Below are 17,358 nucleotides of genomic sequence, written 5' to 3' on the forward strand. Positions count from 1 at the left end.
TGCTCACTCGACCTTTCCAGAAAGAACTGAAACAAGCTTCTTGTTGGTGCTCAGAATGTTAAATATCTCAGTAAGAAATGGTGTAGGTTAATTCCCTATGGAAACTCGAAGAGAACATATACGGCTTCGCTTGGACCTTCTAGGTCATGTACGGCGCTCGGGGTACAGACCTACATGTACCAAGCTCGACACCGACTGTAATGCTTCATAGGCATTTAATACCAGGTAAAAAAGATCAGAAAGAAAAAGCCTGTACGTTTCAATTATCTATATTGATCAATGTTAATTCAATTGCGTTCATTTTTCACGGCATCAATGTCCGAGGTTTATCCAGATACGAGTCTATAATGTCATGTGCTCCAAAGATCTTCCAAATATATTGAAAGAACTTGAGAAATCATACCCTTGTCATCGGACATTCACATTCAAATCGGAGTAACAAGTGTAAATGGATTTCTACAGCTCGGTAGAAGAGGGGAGATATTGACGCCATTCTTGAGGTGTTCCATTTCTCTTCCTCAACATCCTCATTGCTGAGCAAGTTAAGGGGATGGCAAGTATGTCGTAATCCTTTGGGGCCTGAACAGCCAAAGGGGACACTGATCTTGGTTTTCAAATATTAAAATCATAATGTTAAAAGTATCCGATATTCATACAATACATAACTATGCTACTCCGACTCTTCATTCCCCCCCCCCCCTTTTGTAAGTATCCATTTACAAAACTTACGTTCAATTAATCTCTAGACATGGGTGTGTAGATATAGTCCACTAAGTAACCTCTAAATACATGGGAAAACTTCAAAAATTTTAGGATATCCTTAACAAGTCTGAATAAAAGTACCTTGGGGACCTTAATCAGCTTCATATTTGCTTCCTCCAGAGTTTTCTGACCCTTCTTTGAATTGCATTTGGCACAAGCAGCGACCTGTAACCACGCAAACAAGGGGGGAAAAACCTATAAAAGTTGAGAATTCATGGTGGTTAGAACCATGAAATCTTAAACTCTTTTGATACTGTCTCGATAAGATATGTCTGGACGAAAACACATGAAAATCTTGCGAAAATTTGAGTGAACCTGTATCGGACACACACCTGAGTGTGACAAAGTAACATTGATAAGAAGAAGAAATGGAGTTAATCGAGAAATATTGAGTAATGTGATCGGTTTAATATCATTATCTTAACAGATTTTCCCACTTCCATTCCCCTCCTCTTGCAACAGGCAGAACATGATCTATGGTCAAGTTGTCAGGAGCTGAACAATACCTTTTTCACAAAACCAAAACCTCATTGTATGAGATCCTTTGAAGGCCAACAGACGATTGCCTTTGAACTGAATTTATAAGATCAGGAACAAGAACCTCATAGAATTGATTTAGGAATTATAATAACAACCGTAATTTTGTTATTCTGATTCTTCATTTTTAGTTCGAAATATGAATTATCTGCGACCGGTATCATATTCGAGCCAAAGTAAAATATATTATGTAATAGGGAATGACAACCTGAAGTAGGAGATCAACTGAGTTTTGATTCAGAGTAGTGAGAGTGAAATTGTGAACAACTTACTGACAGGTGAAATTATCCCTAAACAGAACATTTTTGCGGCTAAGATTGGCTCTGATTCTTCTTCTCTTAACAACTCGCAATAGATGGCGAACCTGGTAGACGAACACTCAGAACACTGGGGGAGTTCACAGTCTGATCATAATATTCTAGAACATTAGCCTCGACAAAAGAAGCAACGTGCATTCATCAAACAATTGTCCTACCATGTGATGAAATGGTAAAACGAGGACTCTATAGCCTATACTTCACTAGCCTTCCTCAAGTTGGAACATGATTTATGAGAAAATGTGAGCCGAATTTAACAATGACCAAACTGAAAATTACGGTTTAATTTTCAGATTTAAAATAGGGAGGAGTATGCACACTAAAGTGATCCAACCTTTTCCATGAACTCCAAACATATAGCTCGCCTCCAGCAGACAGCGTTGACTGGCCTGGAATTGAATGTCACTAAATAATTAGATCTTATACCATTGCAAATCACGTAAGAAAGAATCAAACAAGGAACACTAGGACCCTAAAATGGTATATTTGTTTATAACGCCCACATAAATTATAAGCTAATTCATGGTAAAACTAAAATTTTGACCCCTTAAAATTGTAATGTTAGAAGCTAATGCAGAGATAAAATTACATTTTGGCTTCAGTAAAAGATTTCAGTTCAATTTCTGCCCTCTGTCATACCCCCATTGAAACAACAAAACAAAGCATCAAATTCAAACAAGAAAAGATGAGTAACTTTTTTTTGGGGGGGGGGTGGTTTATCTGTAAGAGATATCCAAAACAAGACCCCTAAAACAAGCCAATTCATCAGTCTCGAAATCACTATCATAATCATCTTTGTCATAAATTGCTTCATCGTCCACATTCAAACGCGCCTTTGCATAAAATCTGCTGCCTTTCTTGATGGAATGAGGAGGAAAATAGAGCCTCCCAGTAGTCTCCTTACGAGCTTGAACTGATTTTAGCTCAAAATAACCACAACAAACGTTGCTAATAAGCTTGCAATGAGAAGGGTTTTTGGGTTCCACAGTATCGCCATGAAAGTGCAGCTTCAGACGACCTTGTGGTGTGAATTGGGCCGTTTAACCGAGAACAAAGGTTTCGCTTTAGCTCTTGAAAGAATTTGCTTTATAACTGCTTATGGTTTAATGCTGTTGATTCCGGAGGTAGAAGAAAGAAAGCAACAGTGTTTTTTTCTTGGAAGAAAGAAAAGAAGGCTGATTCTCATGGAAAAGGAACCTTTGCCACAAAAATATTTTTCGGGAAGTGCTCCCGCTTCACTGGGAATATCTTCAATGTAAATTACAATGTCACCCTCCTTGTTTCCCACAATTCTCACATCCATCACACGTCTAATAAAACTCCATTTTTTTTTCCACATCATTAAGCAACACAAATCTAAATAACGTTTATTATGGATCATTTAGATGCAAGTCCAAGCGTCAAAGATGAGGCATTAGTCAACTATGCAGCTCAATCTCAAGGGAATGACTATGTTGAAATAAAATACTTCACGTAAAACAAAATATTATTAATATTGATTGAAAAATAATTTGAGATAAGTTAAAATGAAATGTAATTGTGACACAATATAAATGTCTTAGAAATCATTCAAATTTTGAATAATATATCTATTTAGCCTCGTGATTAATAAAATTCTTCAATATTGCTACCATCGAATATTGAAGTGGAAATCAATCTTCCCCGACACAAAAATAAGAAGCACAATCTTCGGTTGTTTCATTCAACTAAATAACAATGTTCAAGGTAAGTCCTAATCATTAACCCGAGTAAACCAGATTCGACTGCTGACAGAAAAGAAATAAACCTAATTATTCCAAGCCCAAAATATCCATGCTTCATTGGCAGTTCATTAATCAGATGAAACCTCAATTTTAACTTTATTACAAAGGGTGTATCAGAAAAGTTGGGACTAGAAACTTTGGTCACCGTTCCTTAATGCTGTAAGGAATTTTAACTAATGATGAATGTGTTATGCAATCTCCGAGACGAAAATAAAATAAAAATAAATCGAATTTTATTATAGAGTAGAAGAAACAAGTTAGAGTAAAGAACCCAAATAATAATAGGATGTCGAACTTGAATCAGGCTGAGGCCTGCAACAACGCAATTTTTTTAAGACATATTTTCGGTCACTCCTTGGTGCTCGAGATATATTGGTTGTCTGTCTCCCAGGATACAACAACGATATGATCAACGCACAATAGCACAACTTGTGAGATCACGAATCAAATCTTTGTTAGAGACTATCATCGAAAACAATAGAGGAAGAAGAGAGTTTTTGAACCGTGTTTTAATCTAGTAGGTTAGCACGGTATTTATAGTGTTTCACAAAGGAGGCGAATTGGAAGCAAATATATTAAGGCTACTAATTAGTATCCAAATAAAATTGAAAATAATTAATTAATATCACCTTAAATAAAATTCAGCTATTAATTAGCATCCGAATAAAATCATAAATAATCAATTAACATTGTATCATATCGAATATATTTGTGAATTGCAAGTCATACCATATTTAATATTTAAATTAAAAGGAAATAGCATAATATCATTTTAATTCAAAATATTCAAAAATATTTTTTTTTTAATTCAGAATATTCACTTAAGCTTCACTTAAGGAAAATATTTAATTCGTAGTGGGTAAAATATTTGCAGGCCCTCATAGGGCCCGACTGGTCTGGACATTCGCGTCGTCCACGTCATACAAGTGCGCCCCCAACCCCGATGGGTTTGGTGAGCATGGATTTGCACCCCCTGCGTCTGCGCGCGAGGCATAGTTTTAACCCAAGTCATTTAAAGAAGCAAGTGAGTTTCTGTATATAAACCATTTCCTTGCTTAATATCCTACCAATGTGGGATATGGGTTTTTCTCATTTTCCTTACACAACACAATTCACATGTACCATACTTTGAGCAACAATTTCTCATTCACCACTCATCCATTTTGAGCATATGAGATACCGTTGTAAAGATCTAACGTAGTAGAATATGAATCAATAAATTCATTATTCGATTATTCATCTTTACACTTAGAAAATATGCCTCAAAGTTTACAGTTTATAACATTTTTCCAACAATCCCCCACATAAATGAAATTGATGTTTTTATCAAAATATTTTGACTCGATGTGGTGATAGTCCCTACGAATGATAGTTACATAGGATAGGTAGGTGTCATCCTTTGAACCTTCCCTTATGACAATATATTTACTTTATTGGCCAATCAGTAGACGTGATGCACTTGAATTATTCTTTCATTTGTGTAAACGATGATATACTTCACACAACTGTCTTTTTTGACAAGCATATTAGTTATCATGGGTATGTTCATATAGTCGTGGACATCTCCTGGTTCTGCAAGAGTTTGAAAGACTATACCCTATGGTCTCCTTGAAGCGATCTCACTTCACTCTCACATATATGACTTATGTTGCTTGACTCATCGATGCACACAATGGCCATTAAAAGCCTTGCTTAGCCTATATTAATCTGATCACTGTTTACATCATAGGAACGAACTTGGGATAAGAGACCCCCACAATGACTGTAGACAATTTATGTAATTAGGTTATCTATTTGAACCTAGATCTAGGGATCTCCTATTAACAAGGTAGGGTTTTCCTTCACATAACACCTTTAATTTTCATGGGCTTTAGTCTCATTTCTTTAGATGTTTTCTTAATTTGATCTTTGTTTAACCTTTTGGTTAGTGGATTTGCAATGTTATACTTTAATTTCACAAAATCAATAGAGATAACTCCCTTTGAGATCAATTGTCTAACGATATTATGTCGACGACGCATATATCTCGATTTACCGTTATGCATAAAATTATGTGCTCTAGCAATTGTTGCTTGGTTATCACAGTATATACATATTGTGGGCATAGGTTTTGACCATTCAGGTATGTCCTCAAGAAAATATCGAATCCATTATGCTTCTTCTCCAAACTTATCTAGAGCTCAAACTCATATTCTATTGTGGATCTGGTTATAATCGTTTGTCTTGAGGATTTCTATGACACAACTCCTCCTCCCAAAGTGACTACATATCCGCTTGTACCTTTGGTGTCTTAAATATCATATATCCAACTAGAATCGAAGTATCCTTCTAGGACAACAAATTCTTTGGAATAATGCAAATCATAGTCTCGAGTATATCTAAGATATCTCAATATCCTAATTATCACTTTCCAGTAGTCTTTTCCTGGATTGCTTATAAATCTACATAAATTACTCACAATAAAAGCGATGTTCGGTCTAGTGCAGCTCATAAGATACATTATACTGCCTATGACCCTTGCATATTCCACTTGATGAGCACTTTCACCATGATTTTTAGACAAATGTGAACAAGAATTTATTAGAGTTCTAGCTATACCAGAATCATCCTTGTTAAACTTTTCAAGATCTTGTCCTCATAGTATGACTGAGTCAGTATGAGACCTTCATATGACCTTTTAATTTGGATACCCAAAATCTTGTTGGCCAATCTCATATCTTTCATGTCAAATTTTGAATTTAACATATCCTTGGTACGTTCTACCATTTCATTGTTACTTCCACCAATGAGTATGTTATCAACATATAAACATATAATCACATACCTTATGTTTGTGTTTTTGACATATACACACTTGTCTCACTCATTTATCTTGAATTCGTTTGTCATCATGACATTATCGAACTTCTCATGCCATTTTTTTGGTCCCTATTTAAATCTATACAAAGACTTCACCAATCGACATATTTTTCTTTCTTGTCCTGAAACTACTTAACCCCAGGTTGTTCCATATATATTTCTTCATCAAGATCTCCATTTAGAAAAGTTATTTTAACATCAATTTGATGTACTTCTAGATTTCGCAAAGCAATAATTGCAAGTATCATTCTTATGGATGTTATTCTTGATACAAGAGAGTATCTATCAAAAATAATAAAGACATTCCTTTTGTCAGTAACATTTTATTACCAATCTATCCTTATATTTATCAATTGTTCCATATGCTTTCATTTTCCGTTTGAAAATCCATTTTGAGCATAGTGATTTCATTTCCGAAGAAAGATCCACTAATTCCCATGTGTGATTTTGCATGATGGAATCGATCTCACTTTTAATGTTTTCCTTCCATAAGGTGTCTTCCTAATATCGTATAACATCGCTATACGGTTGAGGTTTAGCCTCTATCATATAAGTTAAGAAATCTGATCCAAATGATCTTTCCACTTTAGCTCATTTGCTCTTTCTTGGCTCTATTTTAGTTCAGCCTCTTGTTGATCATCTGGACTATCTTAATTGTTAGTCTCTAAGGTTTGTTTTATTGAACTATGATCAACTACCCTATACTTGCAAAGGAATACATCTTCAAAGAATGAAGCATTCTTTGATTCCATTATTGTGTTCTTATGAATTTCAGGATTCTTTGATTCATGCATAAGAAGCTGATATGTATTGTTATGTTCTGCATAGCCAATGAAAATGCAATCCACAGTCTTATGACCTATTTTAATTTGCTTTGGTAATGGGGTCATTACCTTAGCAAGACATCATTACATTTTCAAGTGTTTGTATGAATCTCAGGAATATTTGATTAATGCATAAGAAACCAATATGTATTGTTTTGTTCTGCATACCCAATGAAAATGCAATCCACAGTCTTATGACTTATTTTAATTTGCTTTGGTAATGGGGCCATTACCTTGGCAAAACATCATTACATTTTTAAGTGTTTGTATGAAGGTTTTCATTCTTTCCATAACTCATATGGTGTTTTGTCATTTTTCTTCAAGGGTACATTATTTAAAAGGTAATTTGCTGAAAGAACAACTTCTCCCACATGTTATGTGATAACACAGAGTTTCCTAACAAAGTGTTCATCATTTCTTTTAGAGTCTGATTTTTATGTTTGGCTACTCCATTAGATTGAGTAGAATAAGGTGGAGTTATTTCGTGAATAATACCATGTTGTGAACAAAATTCACCAAATGGTTCAACATATTTACCACAACGATCACTTCTCACCATCTTAATCTTTTTATTAAGTTTGTTTTTTTACTTTCTGCTTATAGAGTTTAAATTTCTCTATAGCTTCATCTTTGCTCTTAAGCAAATAGACATAGCAGTACTTCGTGTTATCGTCAATGAAGGTAATAAAGTATTTATTCCCTCATCTTGTTTGTACAAATTTTAAGTCACAAACGTCGTTATGTATTATATCAAGAATTTCATTATTTCGTCAACTATTTGAAACGATGATCTTGTTAATTATACTAGACACAATCAACTTTTGGGATTCAAACACCATTCTAAAGCCGTTAACACTTAAGAGTGTCACAGATACAATATTTTCTCATATATTAGGAACATACAATACATTTTACAGCTTGAGTTCTTTACCAGAAGTCATCTTCAAGTCCACATTACCCTTTCCCTTGATCTTGGAAGTCGCAACATTGCCCATGTAGAGCTTCTCCCCATTGTCGCAAGGTACCAACTCAGAAAAGGAGTCCTTGTTACAACAGATATGACGTGTGGCTCCAGTATCAATCACCATTCTCTTAGGTTAGAGTCAACCAAGTTGACTTCAGACATCAGAACACATAGATCCAAGTCCTCAACGTTCTTGACAATTCCTTCCAAAGAATTTGCCTCGTAAGCCTTGACTTTCTTTGGTAATCTGTATTCAGTAGACTTGTTCCCCATCTTTCCACAATTGTAGCATTTTCCTTGGATCTTTTCCTTCTTGGAAATTCCACCTTTAGGTCCCAACTTTGACCTATTCTTGGGATGTTTTCCCTTCTTGAAGTCATTGACTTCAACCATTTTTGCCTTAGCCTCCTTGAAGGATTCTTTGTTGAGCTTATTGGCATTAAATCTATTGTCCTCTTCAATACAAAGTCTGACAATAAGTTCCTCCATGGTCATTTTGTTCCTCTTCAATACAAAGTCTGACAATAAGTTCCTCCATGGTCATTTCGTTCCTCTTATGCTTCAGGTAATTCTTGAAGTCATTCCATTTGGGAGGTAGATTCTCAATAGTACCTGCCACTTGGAATGATTCATTTCTAACCATATTCTCAGTGAGAATTCCATTAATAATCAGTTGGAATTCCTCTACTTTCTTTACTACTGGTTTGGAATCAACCATAACATACTTCAAGAATCTGGCAACTAAAACTTTTTAGCTCCAACATCTTCGGCCTGATATTTATGGTCCAATGACTCCCGCAATTTCTTTGTCGTGTAATAAGTTAAATACAATGGATATAGCGAATCATGTAAATAGTTCATGATGTAATTTTTTTCATATGAAGTTAGCGTGCTTCCAAGCTTCAACCATATTGAAGGCAGTGATATTATCCATCTCTCTTTCTCCTTCTCCATCTTTAAATACAGAAAGATCTTCATTTAGGTACTTAGTATAGTTCATCGTGGTTAGATAGAACCACATCTTTTGCTATCATATCTTAAAATTTTATCCACAAAATTTCGATGGCATCTCGATGCGGTTAACTGCCACAGTTGATTGATTCACATTCGAATTCTGAACTGGAATCATTATTCTAGTATCCAAGCTGGGCAACCTATTGGAATCTGTTGCTTCCATCGTTCTGTAAAAGAAATAGAATTAAATTAGTAACCAAGGTTACTACATCGATAATTTTTGTCAAAATATTTGTTCGTTCTAAGTAATCCCATTAAAATAGTAGGATAATTCCTGAAAACAAATTAATTTGCTTCGATTTTTACACCTTTTTCGGCTAGTCTCGGATTTGTTTTCAGAAAGGTAAAAGAAGAGTTTTCTTAAGATTGTTATACAATCCGAGACGAAAATAAAATAAAAACAAATTGAATTTTATTAATAAAGTAGAAGAAACATGTTAGAGTAAAGAACCCAAAAAATAACAGGATATCGATCTTGAATTAGGTTGAGTCCTGCAACAACATATTTTTTTAAGATAGATTTTCGGCCACTCCTTGGTTCTCGAGATATATTGGTCGTCTGTCTCCCAGGATACAACAACAATATGATCAACACACAGTAACACAACTTGCGAGATCACGAACCAAATCTTGCTAGAGACTATTAACGAAAACAAGAGAGGAAGAAGAGAGTTTTTGAATCGTGTTTAACCTAGTAGGTTATCATTATACCTATAGTGTTTCACAAAGGAGACAAATTGAAAATAATATATATGGGTTATTAATTAGTATCTGAATAAAATCGAAAACAATCAATAATACCGCCTTAAATAAAATTTGACTGTTAATTAGCATCCGTTTCACAAAGGAGACAAATTGAAAATAATATATATGGGTTATTAATTAGTATCTGAATAAAATCGAAAACAATCAATAATACCGCCTTAAATAAAATTTGACTGTTAATTAGCATCCGAATAAAATCAGAAATAATCAATTAACACTATATCATATCGAATATATTCGTGAATTGCAAGTCATACCATATTTAATATTTAAATAAAATGAAATCACATAATATCCTTTTTAATTTAGAATATTCAAAAAGATAAGTTTCACTTAAAGGAAAATATTTAATTCGTTTTAGGTAAAATATTTAAATCTTGCTAGAGACTATCACCGAAAACCAGAGAGGAAGAAGAGAGTTTTTGAACCGTGTTTAACCTAGTAGGTTAGCATTGTATCTATAGTGTTTCACAAAGGAGACGAATTGAAAATAATATATATGGGCTATTAATTAGTATCTGAATAAAATCTAAAACAATCAATAATACCACCTTAAATAAAATTTGACTGTTAATTAGCATCCGAATAAAATCAGAAATAATCAATTAACACCATATTATATCAAATATATTCGTGAATTGCAAGTCATACGATATTTAATATTTAAATAAAAGGAAATCACATAATATCTTTTTTAATTTAGAATATTCAAAAAGATAAGCTTCACTTAAGGAAAATATTTAATTCGTTGTAGGTAAAATATTTAAATCTTGCTACAGACTATCACCTAAAACAAGAGAGGAAGAAGAGAGTTTTTGAACCGTGTTTAACCTAGTAGGTTAACAATGTATCTATAATGTTTCACAAAGGAGACAATTGAAAATAATAGATTTAAGCTATTAATTAGTACCTGAATAAAATCGAAAACAATCAATAATACTACCTTAAATAAAATTTGACTGTTAATTATCATCCGAATAAAATAAAAAATAATCAATTAACACCGTATCATATCAAATATATTCGTGAATTACAAATCATACCATATTTAATATTTAAATAAAAGGAAATCACATAATATCCTTTTTAATTTAGAATATTAAAAAAGATAAACTTCACTTGAGAAAAATATTTAAATTGTTGTAGGTAAAATATCCACATTCAAATCACCCAAATTGTGGGAGTGCACCCACCCTAATGGATTGGGCGATCATGGAGTTACACCCCTTACACCAACTTTACACCCCTTACACCAACTTATGAGGTACAATTTTAACCTAAATCATTTAGTAAATAGAAAGTGAGTTTGTGTATATAAATTATTTCCTTGCATAATATCCTATCAATGTGGGATTTGGATTTTTCTCATTTTCCTTACCTAATACATTTCATATGTACCCTACTTTGAATATCAATTTCTCATTCATCAGTCATTCATTTTGAGTATATGAGATACTGTTGTAAAGATCTCATATAATAGAATATGAATCAATACATTTATTATTTGATTATTCATTTTTACACTTAAAAAATATACTTCAAAGTTCCAATTTATCACATTTTTCCAATCGAATGATTGTATGGGATTAATTATCGTGAGGACAAAAACTGATATTACTTACGAAGATTGATGTTATATTCTTCATTAAAATATTTAGAGAATGAAACAACCATACAAAGACGAGACATCGCAGTACAATCTGCGGGTATTGGACGGCAGCTAAGCAAGCTTAACGTACGTCCAACGTTACTTTTAATTTAGGAAATTAACCCCCGACTACTTGGAGTGTAAGTAGATGGCATGGAGGTAATTATTTATAATTAATATCCACTGTTATGCATTAATTTATAACCAATATAAGCTACGCAGTTGGAGGATCTGGGACATAGGCAGAGTCAATGAACTTCAAGCGCCCATCCTCCTCCTGAACCATGCCCTTGAACAACTCCGTAGTCCACCAGTTATCTGGTATTTTGTATTCGTCCACTAAACTTCCGCTATGTTTGTTTACGACCGCATTTTCGAAATGAAGTTCCTCTTCCAATTTGAACTCCCCGTTCTCTTGAACTCCTGCAACACCATGCTGGTAAATCTCCAGGTTGATTATTAAGGCTTTTCAAGTGGGGCGACTTGGTTGTGTCAATCTGTAGCAGTTCTCCCACATGCATGTATATTAATGGCGCATACGGGAACTGGGTCCGTGGCATTCACGATGCGCAGGAGATGGAAATGCCCGAGTGTATCGCAGACGGCTTTGAAGCCCGCCTTCCCGACGCGAGGGCTGGCAGCCGGAAAAGCAGTCATCATGAACGCCTTAAACGGGTTGAATGTCGGCTTGTTGATTCCGTTGTGAGCTATATCCATTGCGTTTAGGGTTGCAAGCGCTGCGCCAAGGCTATGGCCCGTCACAGTTATGCTCACCTCCTCGTGCTCATACTTATCCACCAGCGCCCTCACCGCTTTCTTCCCTGGCGCTGGTCATAGCATAAGGATTACTTGCTATCGACTTCGTATAGATGCCGTGGAACCCAGCGTGCACCTGAACCAAGTCAGTTCCGAACAAATCTTTGGCCGATGTTTGAATAAGATTAGCATCGGAAGCCCATTCTTCCGATGTCTTGGTTCCTCTACATGAAACCAGAATATCCCTCCTTCCCAGAGCGGCCTTCCCCTCGTCCGTGGCCACCGCCACGTATGCAATATATGCCGCTTTCTCATCACCTGTGGCGGCATATATGAAGTTGGTGACTTTGTAATGGTATGGGTTCCCCTTTTCAAGACCAATCTTGTCGAAATACTCGGGTTGGTATAGGCTAAGGGCGTAACCCTTTGATGCCTTGGTGCCGTTGAATGCATCACCGGTAGCTCTGGCCCTTTGGAGGTAGTGAATAATATAGCGGCGGAGGTTAAGATCAAGAGGGTGGAATAGATCATCCCACTTGTTCTCACCGCTAAGTTGTTTCCAACAAGATGCTATAGTGGCCATATCTAAATTAGTAATTTCATTTTTCTCTTTCTCCTTTCTAACTTAGTTTCTTTTGTGAGGAATGGATGCCACTCAAAGCTTTGCTCTCCATGCTTTATATAGACCGGATAACTTGGTCTTGTACACTGTAGTAAATAAAAATAATAATGGCCACATTTTCAAAATAAGACGGTGGTTGAGAGACGTGGGACAATTCATTTTTTTTTTTAGATGGAAATTTGTAAGAGATTATTAGAAACGGTTGTTGGTGACGATTCATCTCGTTTGGTTTAAATGAAGAATTATAAATGTTGATAAAAAATTATGATGTCGTAAAATATAGAGTTGATTCGAGAGTTCTTCCCTTCAACAGAAAGAAACCCTTTTAATACCTTTTTGATCGTCATTGTTCGTTGCAACTGTTGGTAGAAAGATTTATTTAAACGTTTGCTACCGGCGAACAACTTGAGACCTATCGTTCGGCCTACTCATAAAGTACGTTCACATGCTTGTATAAGCTTAATGATGAGTTAACTGGATGATTATTCATTGTCATATCACTCAGAAATAATAATTTAAGAAATAAGAACATGTAACATCATAACTATGTAGTGAGACTAATAGTTATTTCGAAATTACATTTCGGAAGGTGTGTAATTGAGGATATACCACTTGTTTCCTTAATCGAATGAGCGTTATAAAGTGACACGAAATGGGATTACACATATTCCATAAATATAATTTCGTTTATTCAAATTATCTTCTAGAATGACAAATATTTTATTTTATATGGCAATCGCAATATGAATATTGTGACCTTTTTTCGCCTACGTTTTACTTAACACTATCATGTTCGTTCTTAGCGCTATAGGTCGGCTTGTTGCTTGAAAATGTTGGAAAATACATTGAATTTATTGTTGAATTTGATAATTTATTTTTTAAAATATGATATATTTATTTGAATATTTTAAATAAAAATATATATTATGTGAATTCTTTAAAATTCAAATATTAATAAGAAAATATTTTATTATTTAAAGATTTATATTTAATTAAAATTTGAATATATTATTTATGAATTTATATCCGATTGAAATATGAATTTATGTTTGACTAAATACAAATATATTATTTATGAATTTATATTCAATTAAAATATGAATATATTATTACGAATTTGTATTCGATTAGAATACGATATTATAGTTTTAGAATAATTATTTTTCCTTTAGAATCCCCTATAAATATATGCTAATCTTCTAGGTTAAACACACGTTTAGAAGTTCACAAGTTTCAGAAGCTTCCATAACTCAATAACCTGAAACAACTCAAAAAAGTTTTTCTCCTTAGTTTTCTTGTGATAGGTAAAGGCTATAGTATAGTTCGTGATCCCTACAGTTATGCTACTTTACGTTGATTATCTAATTGTTTTATCTTGGGAAACAAATGACTAACGACCTCCAGCACCAAAGGAGTTATCAAAAATCTGTCTTCAAAAAACTATATAGCGACAAGCCTTAATTGTTTCCTATCAATTAATCTATCAAATAGAGTATTTTTTCTATATTATTTTATTGTTATTATTTAAGAAATTTCATTTCATTTGTTTTATCGTCTTAGGTGTGATTATGGTCTCGGATTGTTATATCTCTAACATGTTGGAAATCAAGGCACGAAAAACGCAACGAAAATTTAATAGACTCGATTAATCTTACAATGCATACCATACTAACTACGATAAAATAAAGTCGTGAGATTACCTTAATTTTTGGTTCAAAAAATCCTTTTTTGTTGTCTCTGATTTTCTTTTGATTTTTAAAGATACTACTTTTCTGAAAGATGATACCTCTACAAGTATCCATATACGAATGAACAACGAATGGTTATAGAATGTTAGTTCTAATGTGTTTTCCATAAAAATAGTTTTTGTGGTTTTAGTTTTAGACGTCTATAAAGAGTGACTGGCCTTACCTTTGTGCATATACTATCTATATATATGACTTGATTAGAGTTAGGCTAAATCATACGTTTTTAATTGATTAATTTAATTATTATTAATTTTAAACTCATTTTAAATTAAATAGAAATTTAAATTATATTCCTTATTTGATAAGTAATTTAATTACAACCAAAATTTTATAAATATGTTATTTAATATTATTTGTTAATTTGTAATCACCATTTTTACCTTAAAAATATTTATCATATTATTATTTATAAAAAAAGACATAAATCCCATAAAATCTGAGCATTTCTTGTTGGTGCCCATGTCCCAACTACTGCCATCACAAACTCTCTACCATCTCCATTCCCTGCAAATTGCCTCAAAAGTGCCCAAATTAGAGATGCAAATTTTTATTTTTTATTGGTGTAATCGGGTTGTTATAAAACCTAAAGCAAGCAATGTAATCAGGGGTTCCCTGTTTTGATTCGAAAAGCAATAAAAAAATCTTTCCCATTTTTTAGAAAAAGGAATCAAACACCATTTTATTATATTTTTTCAAAAAATCCCAGCAACCAAAGAAAGATAAACATTTCAAAAAGAAGTAAAAATAGAGGAAGAGGCTTATCTTTCGATCGGAATTTTCATCGGCATTAGAGATATTTGGTGGCTAATCCGAACGGTGGGGAGGAGCGTACTGACGAGGGGAACAACATTCTTGAAAAGCAGCTCGATCCAACAGTGGACGGAGGAGATAGGAGCTTCGAAAGTCAAAGCATTCTCGACCGTTTTCATGGAGTTTGGCGCCAATTATCGCAAAACCAAGCCCCGAATCTACACTCCCGACAACAAAGCAGACCTCCATGTATTTTTTTGTACCCAACAACCATTGACGACGGCGACCGATGGTGTCTTGTACGGTTGTTAGTGATTGGAATCTCGCTAGTTTCTGGAGAGGCTTAGAGAGTAGAGAAAGAACTTTGAAGAGGGAAGATAGTGAATAGGCATAAAATGAAAAAAAAAGTGATAAAGGGTATTTATATCCAAACCAAAACGACGTCGTTTTGGACCATACCGTGCGTTTTGGTCCCTGGTGGTCAAATCACGCCCTCAACTATCCCAATTGTCACCGTCTTACATTTTGGTCATCAATTTCAATTTAATTCATTTTATTTCAAAATGAGAAAATAACTTCAGTGACCGAAAATGCCTTATAATATACGATTTTGACCAACTTTTTTTCGATTTGCCAAAATGACCAACAAAATCGCAACGCGATTTCCAGTATCGCAAATCAGTTTCCAGATTCGTAATGCGATTTAGATTATCGCAACGCGATAATACAAAATCGCAATGCGATTTTCAAAGTGCCATTAGTATCGCAACGCGTATTTTATTTTCAAATTCCAAACACGAATATTAATATATCCCGTAATCGCAACTCATAACCTAAAATCCTAAATCACAACTCAGTCCCATCTCCATCTCTCACTCTCTACGGCGGCATCCGTCCCCATCTCCGACGAAATCCGTCCCCATCTCCACCGAAATCCGTCTATCTCTATCTCTTAGAGCCACCCTCACAATCATTCACGGTCAGAAATGGAAAATCAACCAAATCAACCACCGAGGGTTAGTTTTTTTAATTATTTTTATTTTGAAATTTTTGCATTATTATTAGGTTTTTCATATTGAAATTGATGATAAGTTTACTGATAATTTCAATAATAGATTAACCATTTCACTTAGATTGCTTATTAAATTCATTCGATTGCTGCCAATACTGCTAAATTGTTTAGTCTTTAACCCTGTGAAGTTAGTATTTGTCTTTGTTTTGTCTTTTGGTTGAAGTAATGCAATTCATTCAAGTTTCAATTTTAGACAATGACTATTTGAAACCGAGAATCGCAACGCGAAATAAAAATCGCTACGACAAAATCGCAACGCGATTTTAGTTTCGCGTTGCGATTTTCATTTTGCGTTGCGATAGTCAAATTCGCGTTGCGATTTTCATTTTCGTGTTGCGATTTTAAGTTTCAGAAACTATTCTTCTTCTGCAAATTGAAACTTGAATGAATTTCATTACTTTAACCAAAAAACAAAGACAAATACGAAATTCATAGTGTTGCAAATTTAAGTTTGAAGAACTACTACTACTCTTTATGTTTATTATTGTTTTTGGTATATCTTCACAGTGTAGTTTTTGGTATATCTAACTTGGTATGTTTATTGTTTTTGTAGAACTTTTTTTCGGCTCAATTGACCTTAAGGAATAAAATAAGCCTAGTCACTACAATTGCGTCGAAGCTTTCACCTGTACAAAGAAAATTGTTTGAGGATACTTGCTTCGGGCCATGGCTGAAAGTACAACATCCGGGTGGAGATGCTATGTTGACCCATTTGTGGCTTCAGACCATGACTAGCGATCTACCCGAGAGTATAAAATGTGGTAATGAAGAGATATGGTTTCATTTTCCACCGGCGTATACGTGTTTTGGGCGGGAGGAGTTTTGCTTAATCACTGGTCTACGCTTCGGACATGATGATGTAGGTCGATACACTAGTCATATTACCTGCCCATCATGGTTATCTTGGGTTTTTCCTGAGCTGTCAATGGAGAAGCCGAATTTACACGTCGATGACTT

At 34.2% G+C, this 17,358-nt stretch overlaps 1 pseudogene; it reads right to left on the reverse strand.

Moving 5' to 3' along the window:
- Window positions 1-11,451: 11,451 nt before the first annotated feature.
- Window positions 11,452-12,798, reverse strand: LOC120153787 (annotated as a pseudogene).
- Between the last annotated feature and the right edge of the window lie 4,560 nt (window positions 12,799-17,358).

Source organism: Hibiscus syriacus, unplaced genomic scaffold, assembly GCF_006381635.1.
Source record: "Hibiscus syriacus cultivar Baekdansim isolate YM2019G1 unplaced genomic scaffold, ASM638163v2 tig00111105_pilon, whole genome shotgun sequence".
In the NCBI taxonomy this organism is placed as follows: domain Eukaryota; kingdom Viridiplantae; phylum Streptophyta; class Magnoliopsida; order Malvales; family Malvaceae; genus Hibiscus; species Hibiscus syriacus.